Raw genomic sequence first — 16,084 nt, 5'->3', positions numbered from 1 at the left:
ATTTGGAATTTATGGCTGACTTTGCCCATATTCAATTAGGCAAACACTCCAACATACTATTTGATTGTGCAGTCGTACCTGGTTTATTCTCCTCAGAATCAAATCAAATGCTGAGAATGCCAAGAGATCCTGGTTACTATTAGCATGGCTCCTTTATGAGTGAGGGAAAGAATTGCCAATACATACAACATATCCTCAGAGTCAGGGAGAAAAAGGAATTGTTCTTTGCCACTTCCTTGGAAAAGAAGAGAAAGGACAAAAATAGAATCTATTCTTGTGTAAGCCCATAGTAACTTCTCTTTTCTGCTGAGAGTTTCATTTTCTGTCCAGAGTTCTAATGTATGTCAGATCACTTTGCACACCATTTCTCAAAATTTCACATGTCAGTAAGAATTCCAAAGCAAAAACAATCTATTGTTGACAAATAAGCCTTCCCCCATTATGAAAATGAGAATTCAAATGCCATGCTGTGACATTATCTTTTCAATTTAGAAAATGTAAGGACCCTCGGAAAAATAATAGCAAACAGAAACTTGACACTTTTTACTTCTCATATGAATGAGGGATTTGAGAATTGATCTTAACTATGAAGAAGAAAGAATTAAGACACTAACTTTTACCAAAAAGAACAGAAGAATAAATAAGATAAACAGCTAACTGAAGATCAGACTTCAACATCAATTCTATAGGTGCCTCTGTTAAGGGGACGATGATGTGTAGTTCCAACGTGGTGGGTGGTCGGCTTCACCTGGGTTCTGGTGTTCTTCCCTTCCTCTTTGGGACAATGGGCTCATTCAACATTTATTGAGCTTCTACAAGCATCTACTATGTTCCAGTCACTGTCCTAGAGAGCCGGGGCACAGCGACAAACAAAATAGACAGTCTCTGATTTCATGAAGCTTTTCGTGCATTAAATTTTCATATAATTAAAATCAAATACAGTGGCTACGCTGATATCCAAGTTTATAAAGCAGTCATCCTATATGCACCTACCGCTCAGTACAAACACATAATTCCTAGTTGTGGTTCTATTTTGGTAACCAACTCTCCTTTCTTAGGAATCAAACCAAGATAACAGAGGTTGCATCGTGAGCCACAATGTCAGATTTGAGCCAACTCCTAAGCCTGATTTGGCCTCTTCGACTCAATCTTACTCTGTATTGAACTGTGTTGTCATTGCACCCACCCCCATTCCGCTGCTCTGGAGAGCCATCCTCCCCCACCGAGGAGCTGCCCCCACGACAGGCCAATGGCAGCGGCCCACCGGCTGCCTCTGATCTGCTCAGTGTCCTCAAAGCCTTTCTCTCTTACCCCATTTCATCACATGCCTTCTTTGATTAGCATGTTCTTCAACAGGCTTACAACTGCATTCTTGAGTTCACACCCGATTACTGAGTGGAAAACAATAATTCCTTCCCTTTGTATAATGCTTCAGGCCACTTCCTTGCTGTTTAGAGATAGAAACCCGTTTCTGGAACATTGCAAATAAATTGTGCTAGCTCAAATATTTCTTCCTCAATCCATCTCCTGTAAAGTTTTTTAAAGGTAAAAATGCCACCCTTGGAGAGTCTGTTTTAATAGGCCTCAGGTGAGACTCCCAGAGCTATTTGGTTTAACCACGTGGCTCACTCAGATGTGTCTTGGTTTGAGAGCATTGCCCAGAAAGCTAATCCGTTAAAACCCACTCAATGCAGCAACTTCTGCACATGTACCTGCACCGTTTCTTCACCTGTGCCGTTCCCTGCCTTCCTCCAGGTACGTCACCTCCCACCAGTACAGTCAACCTAAACCAGTGGTCGGCAAACTGCAGCTGGCGAGCCGCAGTTTGCCGACCACTGAGTCCTAAACATTTGATCTGTGACCACACTTAAGTTGCATCATTCATGATCTCACCGTCCCCAGGGCTTTTATTTTCCTAAGTGATCTTAGCCTATGCACTGCCACTATTTGGCTCTTTTTATACTTTGTTTCTCATCTTGTCAAAATTAAGGATGACACCCTCGCTAGGCTAGGCTGGATTTCTATGTTTTTTAAAATAAGCAAAGAGGTAAACAACAACCTACAAATAAAAATTTTATCCTTCTGCCCTATAACCTCCATTCAAAACAATTGTACAGATGCTCTGGGTGTGCACCAGCCTGGGCCTGACTGGGGTGTGGGCACCTATGGTCATCTTGGCTTTCTGGGGAAAGGCAGCATTAGAGGGAAAAGTTGTAGGAGAGGGTAACCCCACTATGGAGGGTTAGATAGCCCCTATACCGTATCACCAATCTCAGAACCGAGCCAGCAGACCAGACAATAATAGCAGAAAGGGCAGGAGAAAATGAAGATGGGGGACATGGCACTGAGTGTACAAAACTGGAACATGATGCTAATACAGACCATAGTTCATTATCCTTTCATGTATTGCAACCCAGGAGTCAAAGACAGTGGGCAATGGAGCGTAAAAAAGGGTGATGGAAGTAGTGATATCCTTGACTTCTTTATTGGAATGAAGTTAGAAAAGGCCCCAGGTAGCAGGAAGTGGCCAGTCCACATGGTATAGTTGAAGTCTGACCTGATGGAAAGGTTTGTGGAGCAAGTGTTCTTTAAATACTTAAAGCGGAACCTGAAGGTCATTACTTTCTTTTGCTTAAACCTCCACTAGATAATCAAGAAAACAGAACATACTGCTGAAACACTGTTGAGTCCTTCAGTACTTCAGGCTTATGCATAGCCATACAGGCTGTTTTTGCATTAATGGCATCCTGAGCATCAAGACAAGTAGGAAAACTGCTAGTGACTAGTATGGTACCAGAGAGTAAAGATGGTGTCACTCAAGTTCCTCCTGTGGCTGAAGGATGTGTGATTGGCAGCTGTGGTAAGCACATGTCAATCACAATGCAGCTGCAATATATTTCATTCGGTGACTGCTGAGGCCGAGAAGTAGGAATAGCTCCAGAGCAATCCCTGGAAACAGCTATGCAAGTAAAGCAGTGCTATAGTTATGTCTGCCCAGATTTAGTAAAAGAATTTAACAAGTATCACACACGTGGGCCAAGTGGATTAAACAGTATACTGAATTCAAGGCGATTTCAAAGAAAGAATTTTCCATTGACGTTAGTTATGACAGATCCTGAAATCTTTCTTCAGGAATTTGCTAATCCAGACTTCATACCACCTACCTAAGAAATAGGAGATGAAGTAATTCAAAATTATCTTTTTGATGTCACTCTCTCTACAAAAATATTGACCTCACTGAACTGGATGTGCATGGACTTTGAGTGTGGCTTTCATATTTTAAAGGGAAAAAAGGGACCAAGTAAAAAATAAATTTCAAAACATAGCCTCATACACAACAATGTGAATGTATTTAATTTCACTGAAATAATACACTTAAAAATGAATAAAATGGTAAATTTTATGTTATATGTATGTTACCACAATAAAACAAATAAATATTTTAAGTGGCCTCATGACACTTGCCATTACTCATTCATAGGACAAGGGATTCCAATAATTATTAATTGCTACCATCCTCCAAAAAAGAAAATTGATTTTTGTTGCAAGTGCTTTTAGAATGAAAAAGCTAGTATGTTGAGTTGTCTAATTACATGCATTCTTTTTCTTGCTAAAAAAAATTTTTTTTAAGTAAGACAAGACTGTTGGACCACTTTTTTAAAAATTAAAAAGCATTGCTCACAACATTCAGGTATTACAACACCAGTTTCAGCCTCTGCTCACAGAGATATCCTCCTGGTTCATATGTGTAAGCAGGTGCCATGTCCGAAGTGTGAGAGGCAAACACAGGGCAGTGCTGTGTGCTGTTGTCTGCTTCTAAGGGAGAGGTTCTGATCTCTCTCAGAATCTCTCCTATGGCAGAAATGATTGGCAATGCTGCGGTCCAATCAAATCTCTACTAGGTGATTTGAGTGCTACTGCTTTTTTTTTTGTCTTTTGTATCTGGCTTAACATTATGTTTTCAGGTTTATCATGTATCAGTACTTCATTCCTTTTCACTGCCTTAGTCAGCTCAAGCTGCTATAACAAAATACCATAGAGTGAACAGACTTTTATTTTTCATTGTTCTGGAGGCTCTGAAGTCCATCGAGTTGCTGCCAAATTTGGTTCTCAGTGAGGGCTCTCCTTCTCATCTTGAAGATGGCCACATTCTCACTATATCCTCATATGGCAGAGAGAAGAAGCTCAAGTGAACCTTCCCTTCCTTACAAGAGTGCTAATCCCATTATGGGGGCTCCACTCCCAGGACCTAATTCAAATCCAATTACCTCCCAAAAGCCTCAGCTTCTCATATCAGCACAGGTGGGTAAGGGCTTCAGCACATGACTTTCAGAGGACACAAACATTCAGTCCATAACATGACCCAATAATACTCCACTGTGCAGATACACTACATCTTATTCATCCATGCATTAATTGGCAGGCATTTGGGTTGTTTCCTCTTTGGGGTTATCTACACTAATAAAAGAGAAAGATGCAAATTGACTGTACTTTCATGATGCCCCACAGCCAATCAGGCGTGAGTATGCAAATTAACCCAACAAAGATGGCAGGTTAATTTGCATACTCAGGCGCCAAGCAGCAGAGGGTGGGCGGCCACTTGCATGCACACTGGCACCAAGCAGTCTGGGTCCCGGGGACGGGCGTCCTCGGGACCCAGGCCGCTCTGAGTCTGTAGGCCTGCATGTAGGCCCGGAGCCCCCAGGGTCCCAGAACAATCCCCGGTTACTCCAGGCCTATGCGCGCAGGCGCCAAGACACCAGGGGTGGGGCAGGAACATCCTTGGGACCCAGGCACTCCGAGCCGGCGCATGCACAAGCGGCCAGGGGCGGGGTGGGAACGTCCTCCACAGTAAGTGAGCAGACAGCAGACTGCAGGGGACTGCTTGCCCCTTGCCAGTGGCGAGGGGCAAGCAGTCCCCCACAGCAAGTGAGCAGACAGCAGGGCCCTGCTTGCCCCTGGCCATGGCAGCGAGGGGCAAGCAGTCCTCCACAGGGCCCCCACAGAGAGCAGACACCAGGGCCCTGCTTGCCCCTTCAGCGGCGAGCCAGAGAACAGACAGCATGTCCCCGCTTGCCTCTGGCCCTGGCGGCGAAGGGCAAGCAGTCCCCCACAGAGAGCAGACACCAGGGCCTGTGGTGGCATCAAGCAGGCAGGTCCACAGAGAGCAGAGAACCATGGGGAGCAGGCCTAAGCTGTCAGTAGGACATCCCCTGAGGGCTCCCAGATTGGAAAGGGTGCAGGTTGGGCTCCCCCCGCATGAATTTCGTGCACTGGGCCCCTCATCATTAATAATGCTACAATGCACATTTGTGTACAAGTTTTGTGTGGACACATGTTTTCCATTCTCTTGGTTATATATCTAGCTGTGGAATTGCTAGCTCATATAGGAACTCTTTTTTTTAATATATTTTATTGATTTTTTTACAGAGAGGAAGGGAGAGGAATAGAGTTAGAAACATCGATCAGCTGCCTCCTGCACACCCCCTATTGGGGATGTGCCCCCAACCAAGGTACATGCCCTTGACCAGAATCGAACCTGGGACCCTTCAGTCCGCAGGCCGACGCTCTATCCACTGAGCCAAACCAGTTAGGGCGGGAACTCTTAATCACTCAAGAAACTGCCAATCTGATTTCCCAAGTGGCTGCACCATTTTACAATCTTACCAGCAATACATGAGGGTTCTAATTTCTACAAATCCTCACCAACACTTGTTTATTGTCTGTCTTTTCCATTTTAATTATTCATCCTGGTGGGTGTGAATTGGTACCTCATGTGGTTTTGATTTGCATTTCCCTGATGACTAATGATGTTGAGCATTTTTTCTGTGGTCATTGGTCACTTATATATCTTCTTTGGAGAAATGTCTATTTGAATCATTTGCCCATATGTTAATTGTTTTATTTTTCTTTTTATTATTGTGAATAAGAGCTTTTTATATATTCTGGTTATAACTTCCTTATTAAATATATGATTTCAGTTGTCTTTTTACTTTCTTGATAGTATCCTTTGAAGCATAAGTGTTTTTGGTTGTTCTTTTAAGATAAATTGCTTTCTTAAAAAGCCCCTGGAGCTCTGGATCCAGAATAATGTTTTTCTAATATATAATATATGGTTTCATAGAATTTTATAGCAGGCAAGAAAGTAATTCAGTAATGTATTACAAGAAAAGATAACCTAATTATTAATTAATTTAAATGAATTATGGATAGGAAATTAAATTTCACATTTATAATAATTGAGGCTCTGTAATATATTATTTTGACTTCTTTTATATGTGTGAATGCATATGAAAGCAAGTTGTAAAAAGTTATTTTACAAAACAAGCCAGAGAAAAATCTGTGCTTACCCCTGAACCTGACTAAGTGGAACTGAAGGGAATACAGAGTTAATTATTCGGGTTAATCAGATGGTGTTTATAAATGACAAATGGCTATAGTAAAGAAGTTATTAAGTGTATATACTGAACAATGCTAATAATATTTTAATTAATAAAAGTTGCTCTTGAAATAAATCTTTCTGGCTAATATTTCCCCTCTCTTTAGAATCTTGGGTAGTTAAAAAAAAACACACAACTAAATTGAATGCACATTTGAAACTTTTACAACAGTTCATGCAGAGTATACAAAGTTAACAGCTTATAAATTCTCCTTACCTCAAGAAAGAAAGCAGACATAAGAAACTGAACTACTATTGTGTTCACCTCTGCTAAAATACTTCTCCAGTATAGTGTAGGCTATTCATTTCCTTGTCTCTCTCTCTCTCACTCTCTCTCATATAATTGACATATAACATTATATTGGTTGGACTATTCATTTCCTTCTCTTTTTTTGAGGTATAATTGACATATAGCAGTATACTGGTTTCAGGTGTACAATATAATGATTTGATATTTATATATATTCTAAAATGATCACCACAATGTCTAGTTGACATCCATCTCTACACAGTAATCAATGTTTTTCTTATGAAAATATCTATTATCTTAGAAACTTTCAAATCTACAATATAGTATTACTAGTATTAACTACTAGAGACCTGGTGCATGAATTCATGCATGGGTGGGGTCCAGCCGGCCCCAATTGGGCTGATTGGGCCAGGCCAGCCAAGAGGAGGTGATATGGGAGGTTGGACAGCCCTGCCCCCTGGTCAAACTCCTGGTTGAAATCCTGGTCAAGGGGACAATTTGCATATTAGCCTTTTATTATATAGGATAGTCACCAAGATGTACATTACATCCCCAGGATTTATTTATTTTCTAACTGGAAGTTTGTACCTTCTGAACAACTATACTCATTTTGCCCACTCCATACCCCCTGCCTCTGGCAACCACCAATCTGTTCTCTATACCGATTTTTTTTTAAATAGTTTATTGATTTTTAGAGAGAGAGGAAGGGAGAAGAGAGAAACATTGATATAAGAGGGTAACATTGATCTGCTGCTTCCTGCACACACACACACACACACACACACACACACACACACACACCGCACTGGGGATTGAGCCCACAACCTGGGCATGTACCTGATTGGGAATCAATCCAGCAACCTTTTGGTGCATGGGTTGATGCCCAACCAACTGAGCCACACTGGCCAGGCCTATTAGTTCATTTTTGTTTGGTTGTTACATTCTACATATAAGTGAGATCGTGTGGTATTTGTCTTTGTCTGACTCATTTCACTTAGCATAATGCCTTCAAGCTCCATCTACATTGTCACAAATGGCAAGATTTTATTCTTTTTTTACATCTGAATAATATTCCAGTATGCGTATGTATTACGTTTTCTTTATCCATTCATCTACTGATGAACATTTAGGTTGCTTTCATGTCTTGGCTATTGTCAGTAATGCTACAATAAACATGGAGATGCAGTCATCTTTTTAAATTAGTGTTTTTGTTTCCTTTCAATAAATACCCAGAAGTGGAATTTCTGGATCATATGGTAGTTCTATTTTTAATTTTTAACTCTTTATTGTTAAGGGTATTATAGATACTCCTCCTACTTACCAATCTTTTGCCCCCCTCCACCTGGATCCCACCCCAACCCAGGTCACCACTCTAATTATTGTCTGTGTCCATGGGTAATTCATGTATGCATATAAGTTCTTTGGTTAATCTCTTCCTGCCCCTCTACCCCCATTCCCTCTGAGATTAGTCAGTCGGTTCCATGTTTCCATGCCTCTGGTTTTATTTTATTCATCAGTTTATTTTGTTCATTAGAGTCCTTGTTCATTTGTTTTAATTTTTAGATTCAATTGTTGATAGACATGTATTTATTGCCATTTTATTGTTTATATTTTGTATCTTTTTGTCCCAGAGCTTCTTACACTACCTTCATATTTTTGGAATCTTTTTTCTTTTTGTTCTTCTGATTGGGTGTTTTTTGTTTCCTCATATTCCAAATCACTGATTTGATTTTTGGTGTCCTCTGCTCTACTGTTGATTCCTTGTAAATTATTCATTTCAGTTAGTATATCCTTCATTTATAACTGGTCCTTTTTTATGTCTCTGATGTTCTCACTAAGTTCCTTGAAGTTCTTAATAAGTTCCCTGAGAATTCTTAAAACCATTATTTTGAACTCTGCAGCTAGTAGTTTGCTTCCATTTCATTTAGTTCTTTTTCTGGAGATTTCTTCTGTTCTTTCATTTGTGACATGTTTCTTTGTCTCCACATTTTGGCTGCTTCACTGTGTTTGTTTATATGTATTAGGTGGAGATCCTATGTCTCCTGCAATTGGTAGAGTGGCCTTGTACAGCAGGTGCCCTGTAGGATCCAGTGGCTCAGCCTCCCTCAGCTGGGCACTCTAGGTGCACCCCGGGGTGTGTGCACTGTCCTGTTGTAGTTGAGTCTTGATTGCTGTTGGCATCATTGGGAGGGATTGACCCCCAGACCAATTGGCGATGAGGACTATCTGCAACTACAGCAGAAGAGCTGCCATGCAGGAGACACCCCTGTAGAGCAGGACTTGCTTCAGTGGGGCTTGGTGCTCACCAAGTCTGACCCTTGAGTGTGTCACTCATGGATGTGGTAGGGTTGTAATCTGGTGTGGTCTGAAGCTGACCACCAGGTGCATTGGCTCTGGGGCCTCCCGGGAGGTGCAAAGTCAGCTATTGCCAGTGCCCTGCTTGGGGGCACCCAGCATGAGCTACAGAGCGATCTGCAGATGGCTGCTACTTGTGTTGGGCTTGAAGGAGCCCAGGAGAGGCCAAGCTCTGAACGAAGGCAGGCTGCTGCTAGTGCTGGGCCTGGGGGCACTTATTCAGAGGTATGGGGCATGCTGAGGCCAGCTATTTCGTGTTTGAAAGATGTTAGGAAAGTCTGAAGCCTGAGCCAGGACAGGCCATTCATATGGAAAAGCACTGCTAGCAGCTTTGGTAGAGCTGCACATTGGTTGGGGTGGGGTCTCAGAAAGTCCTACACTGTTTGCCCCTTAAGAGTAACTACCTGGGACTCCAGCAACCTCCGTGTCACTCAGCCACAATCCCTGCTGGTTTTTACAGGGACTTCTCTTCCTAGCACTGGTACCCTGAACTGACGGATCTGGTATGGGGCTGGGACCCCTTTCTCCTCACAGGGCGGAACCTCCACAGCCAAGATACAAACAAAACACCTGATGTTGGACCAGCCCTTTCCAAGCCTCCCCCTTCCTACCAGTCTTAATGTGGCTTCTTTAATTCTCTAGTTCTGGGCTTCCATTTAGCCAGATTTCAGGCAATTTTGAATGTTGATTGTTCTGTGGTTTTAGCTGTAATTTTGATGGGATTTGGGAGGAGGCAAGTACTACGTTTTCCTATGATGCCATCTTGGCCCTCCTTCTATTTTTCTTTTTTTAGAAAATTCCACACTGTTTTCCATAGTGGCTACACTAATTTGCAATCTCACCAACAGTGAACAAGGGTTCTTTTTCCCCACAGACTCACCAACACTTATTATTTCTGTGTTTTTTATAATAGTCATCCTAACAGGTGTGAGGTAATATCTCATTGTGGTTTTGATTTGCATTTATGTGATGATTAGTGATGTCAAGCACCTTTTCATGTACCTGTTGAGCATTTGTATATGTTCTTTGGAAAAATGTCTATTCAAGATAGACATTTTTTAAATTTCTAATAGTGTCTTGATTTTTAGAAAAGAGAAAGGGAGAGGGAGAGAGAGAAACATCTATGTGAGAGCACAACATCACTGGCAACCTTTCAGTGCATGGGATGAAGCCCAATCAACTATTAGTAAGCACCAGGACATACTGCCCATTTTTAAATTAAATCGTTTGCTATTTTGCTATTGAGTTGTATGAGTTCTATATATGTTATGGATACTAACTCCTTATCAAATACAGACATATCTCATTTCATTGTGTTTCACCTTATTGTGCTTCAGAGGTATTGTGGGTGTGGGGGGTTTTTTACAAATTTAAGTGCAAGGGCAAGAGAAGACCAATGTTTGGCTCAATCAGGCAAGCAGAAAGAATAAAGGATGATTTCCTCCTTCCTGCACATTTTGTTGTATTCAGGACCTCAATGGATCGAATGATGCTGCCCACCCACATTGGGAGGACAGTGTACTTTACTGAATCCACCAATGCAAATGCTAATCTCATCCAGAAACACCCTCACAGACACACCCAGAAGTAATGTTTAATCTGAGCATCCCATGTGCAGTCAGGTTGACACATAAGATTAATCATCTCATATATGTCACTCTTCTTTCCTTCATAATAATTTATCCTCAGTCCCCAATGCAAATGACCCCACATGAACCCATCCCATAATTGTTCCACCAAATATGTCCTTTTTGACTGATAACTGAAATATTTACGCTGGAATCCCCAATACAATATTTTTAAAAATTCAGGACTTGCCACAATCAGACTTCTCTCATTTATCAAACCTTATCTCCCTTTACTATCTACAGTGGGTTGATAGTTTCCCTCAAAGAAATATGTATAAGTCCTAACCACTGACCCCTGTGAATGTGACCTTATTTAGATATAGGGTCTTTACAGATATAAATAACTAAAGGGTCTCTAGGAATTGAGAGTGAGCCCTAAATCCAATAACTGGTATCCTTATAAGAGAAGGGAGAGGAAATTGTAAGACACGGGGACACAAGGAAGAAGGCATGTGAAGATAGAGGCAGAGATTGGAGTGATGCATCTATGAGCCAATGAACAACAAAGAGAGCCACTAGCAGTTAGGAGAGAGTCATGGAATGGTTTTGCCCCCAGAGCCTCCAGAAGGAACCAACTCTGCCAACACCTTGCTTTCAACTTCTAGCCTTCAGAATTGTGAGAGGATAAATTTCTGTTGCTTTAAACCACCAAGTTTGTGGTAATTTGATATAGCAGCCCCAGGGAATGAATACTCTAGCTAAGTCTCCTCATTGTCCTTGAAGCATGTCATTCTCTTTCCCACCTCTAAAACTGCCATACACTCATCGCCTTCTCACCTATCCTTCCTAGCCTTTGGAACCTCTCTTAATCCCACTTATCCAAGCAATTTTCTCCAGCTGTTTCTACCCACTTATGTTCTCAACTACTCAGCTTAATATATATCATAGACTGTCTTCCCCTACTATATAAGGTTCTGTGTCTTGTTCCCTAAAAAAACTGAAAAGTTCCATGAGTACAGATTCTTATGCTGTACCTATGTAACCTTAAACTAGTAAGCACTTGACAAAGACACATTTAATTACTCTATATCATTGAGTAACCCAAGAGAATGGGCTTCATAGCTATAGCACCACTGATACTAAATACCAAATCTCAGTGATCATACTGCAAATTCACTGCCCAGATTTTATACCTCACAAGCTGACTCTGCTATAACCCAAATTAGATGAAAATGAATGAGACCCCAGGTAAGTCCCCTGAGGTGCTGCTCAAGGCTGAAAATTTACCCCAAAGTTGTGACTGTTGCTTTCTCATTATTTTTGTGAAATAAATAGGGGCCAATGGGAGGTTCCCACAAGCAAGACTATATGATTCCTACAACATTATAGTAATTAGGGGAATTGAAGATCATTGATATATTTAGGGTGCAGATGTCTGAGGCTGTTAAAGTTTAATATTAATTAATGGAAGACTAATAGGAAAACAAGATCAATAAAACAGACCTCAAGGAAACCTTCAACACTTGCTTTATGATTCAAGCATGAATTAAATATTTCCTCAGAGTAGAAGGGCTTCATATACACATTTATAAATTATCTTTCCTTTTCTTCTTCTTTGGTTCCAACCAATGGCTTTAGGCAAACTCTGTTACCTCAACACCTTCTCGCCTACAAGTTTTCTGGACTCTCAGGTAGGAACCCATGACCCAGCTCCTTGTAAAATGTAGGTAACCTGAGTTCTTCAGGTGCAAAACTAACCTTGCTGCAGGGAAAGATTTAAAATGGAGTTATGGCCATGCTGTCAAAGATGTTATTAGGACAAGATGTACAGACACTTCTCCCTCTGGCCTCTCTTGTTAATAGAATATTAGTTATAATTTGACTGAGTGGAAGGGATTGTGAGGACACTGTAGAAGTCACATTATGGAGACAAAATCTTCATGGCTATTTCCTTCTCTGAGTCAGACTTGCGCCAGGACATTGCCTTCCTCCCATGAGATAGTAGAATCCATATGGTCAAAATACCTTAGAGATTCTCCAAGCCAAAAAGTCATTGCCTCTCCAAAATTATCCCAGAATCCAAAGTGGAATGGTCCCTGGGCCCTGATGATATAACACTTTCATTTACCACCAAGACTAGCTAAGCAAAGATTTCATACCTGGGCTCCACAAGTCCCATAAAGAGAACTCCATAATTCATTATTCCACTCCCACCAGCCTCTCTACCACCTGCCACAGCCATGGGATCTATAGAACTGCCACAGTGATCTCAACTGATTCATCTGGGCAACAGTGCTTCTTCAAATTGGGAATTTTCCCCTCTCTATTTTATACTTAGGATAAATGGATAAGTTCTCAGAAAAAAATTGAATATCTAGAGACTCTCATATTCTTTCCCTCATGCCCACCCCCTCTTCTCTTTCTCTCTCTTTCTCTCATAAACACACATGTGTGCCCACATTTGAAGGGTCAGGTTTGGTTCATTGTTTCCTTTTCTATAATTTACATTCATTTAATAGGTTACCTAGCATCAAAAAAACACTTTCCTAAGACACTGGAAAAATAGTGTTGGCCTCTGTGTGCAGATGTTTATGATATGCAGGGACCTCTTGCTATGTCTATGGGTACAGCACACACACGTACAGAGCTGGCACGATGTCTAGCTGCACAAGTACCACCAACCACCACCTCGCTGGGTCTTCAGGCCTTCATAGTGAATTGTCTTTCAGATACCTAGAGTCTTTTCCTGAAGTCTGGCCTCAATTGTCAACACTCTGGGTCTGCAAATAACTTTATACATTACAGAAGAGTAGTTCTCAACCCTGGTTACACATTAGAATCACCTGGGAATTTTTATTTAAAAGATGACACCTGCTCACCCTAGAAATTCCAGTTTAATTGGCACAGTCCTGTAGGATCAGTGGGTTAAAAGTCCCCAGGAGACCATGATGAATGGCCAGGGTCAAGAGAACCTGGGAGCAGGAAGTATGTCAGAGGTCCAACCTCCTTTCCAAGTTGCCCATAGCCTCTATGTAAATTTATATTTGCAAACAGATTTGGGAGGAAAGTGAAATGCTGACTATTTCCTTTTAACCCTCCTTTTGCCCACCTATTACAACTATTTCCCTTTCATATATATCCAAAAACAAATATAAAAAAATAGTTGTAAACAACATTGTTTCTCCTTCCATTTACTGTCTCAGTAGAAATATATACATGTTGGCATTGCATTAGATAATAAAGAGGGGAAAATACCAAGGGACACCAGAATGTGTTCACCTTATAATCTTATACTTCATTCACTCATTTTTATCCAAATTCAAAGGAAAAAGAGACACATCTTTCCTATTTTGTGCAACTGTGAACTATTTTCTGCCGCAGTCTTTTGTAGGAGAGTTCAGGAATCTGGAGAAGGGGCTGCGACATAAACGGATACACTAGACAAGAAATATAAATTTGGAAGGCATGGGGAACCAGGCAGAAACCTCTTCTCTAGTAGAGTGGCTCTCTGAATCTCCAGACCCACAGCTTTTTATTTACTAGAATATACATTTGCCCTTTGGCAAAGCAAACAGACATCAATGGTAAGGTTTGGTAAATAATAAAGGATTATCAGTTTAGGGGATTGCCTTCAGCTATTCAGCCAACAGCAGGGTAATACAATGCTAATTCTCAGTCCTGCTGAATATCAAAGTCTATCAGCCTTCTAAGGACTTCTTGCATTTATTATGACCTGCTGGTCTTAGCCTCCAGCAATTTTCATTAGAAATAAGCATAGAAAATTATCTGAAAGGTCTTCTGTTATAAGAAGCAAATCATTTCTCCTAAAAATGCTAGTAAAGAACACTCTTGTAAGAGTTCAACCAAAGGACTTATATGCATGCATATAAGCATAACCCATGGACACAGACAGTGTGTGTGTGGGGGGGGGGGGGGGAGGGCCTCTGCTGGGGGGTGGGAACAGCCAGGGAGAGGTCAATGGGGTGAAAAGGAGACATATGTAATACTTTAAGCAATAAAGACTTTAAATTTAAAAAAAAAAGAAAAAATTTTTTTAAATATACCTAAAAAGAAAAAGAAAAAAGAAAGAACACTCTTAAGTGACATATGGCCACAACCATGCTCCCAGTCAGGACAAGTCCAGTTTATTCTATTTTCCTTCAACTCATAAAATGTTCCACTCTTTCTCGGCCTGTAACTCATTACAGAGAGAAGCTATAAACGCCTCTGTAGAGTACATGAGGAAGAAGTAACCATTATCTTTATTTATGAGTGTTTTAAACAAAGAAGCTCGTGAATATGGATACAGTGGATGTCTCCCCAACCACACCAAGCAGGAGCTAAGAATAGGGTCACCATATGTTATTAACTGGATCTGCTGGCTTTGTTCTCCCCCAACTCTGCCAAAACTCTGGCCCCTCTTAGAGAACACATGAAGAATTCTGGGAGCCTCCAGGGGGCACGGGCACTAATGCTTGTATTTGCCACGGTGTCTGCTCTTTTCTTCTGTCCTGCTCAAACTCACTAAAGTGGCAGTACCTGTCTTGGGACTCTCCAGAGTCGTGAGCTAACCCATCACCACCTTCATACCTTTGTGCCCAGAGCGCTGCTGTTACACAGCCAGTGATGTCTGATGCAGTTTACACCTGTGGAGATTTTAGCAGAATGGCTGTTTCTCCTCTGACTCTTGGCCTGGAACATAAGCACAACACCATGAAGCCTGGGCCAGAGAACAATATGGTTGATAGGTATCTGCTCTATTAAAAAACATCTCTCCTCTCTAGCTTTGCTCCATTCTCCTAGAACAGTGGTTCTCAACCTTCCTAATGCCGCAACCCTTTAATACAGTTCCTCATGTTGTGGTGACCCCCAATTTCATTGTTACAAGTTGAACATAATTAAAGCATAGGGATTAATCACAAAAACAACATGTAATTATATATGTGTTTTCCGATGGTCTTAGGCGACCCCTGTGAAAGGGTCGTTCGACCCCCGAAGGGCCGCGACCCACAGGTTGAGAAACGCTGTCCTAGAATCAAGCATGTTTGTCTATAATCAAGTATTTTCTATAAATTTTTATATTGAAGACTCTTCAGTTCATCTATTCACCCTTCTTCACCCCCAGTTTCCACAGTCCTTCATTTATTCATTCATGCATTCATTCATTCATTCATTCATGGATGTGCTAGACCTTGTGGAGGATACAACAGACGAAATGCCATGAGCAGGTTCTCTGTGGAGAAGTTCAGAATGCTGTGAACATGCGGAGGGTGGGCGCGACCTCTTCATATTTGTGTTGTCAAGGAAGGGTTATCAGAGGAAAGCAATGGTCTTAAAACTGAAACTCAAAGAAGGACTAGGAGCTAGGCAGCAAGGCAGAGCAAGAGCCAGGGTTCAGAGAGAGAGGGTTGGAGTTTGAGAGGAGGAAGGGGCAACCGCAGACATAAGGAACATCATGGACCAAGCCCAGAG

General features: G+C 41.4%; 1 pseudogene; it reads left to right on the top strand.

Moving 5' to 3' along the window:
- Positions 1-2,560: 2,560 nt before the first annotated feature.
- Positions 2,561-16,084, top strand: part of LOC102425788 — a 41,802-nt pseudogene continuing 28,278 nt past the window's right edge.

Source organism: Myotis lucifugus, unplaced genomic scaffold, assembly GCF_000147115.1.
Source record: "Myotis lucifugus unplaced genomic scaffold, Myoluc2.0 scaffold_231, whole genome shotgun sequence".
Lineage (NCBI taxonomy): Eukaryota > Metazoa > Chordata > Mammalia > Chiroptera > Vespertilionidae > Myotis > Myotis lucifugus.
Note: the sequence above shows the minus strand (reverse complement) of the source record. Positions and strands in the feature narration are given on the sequence as shown.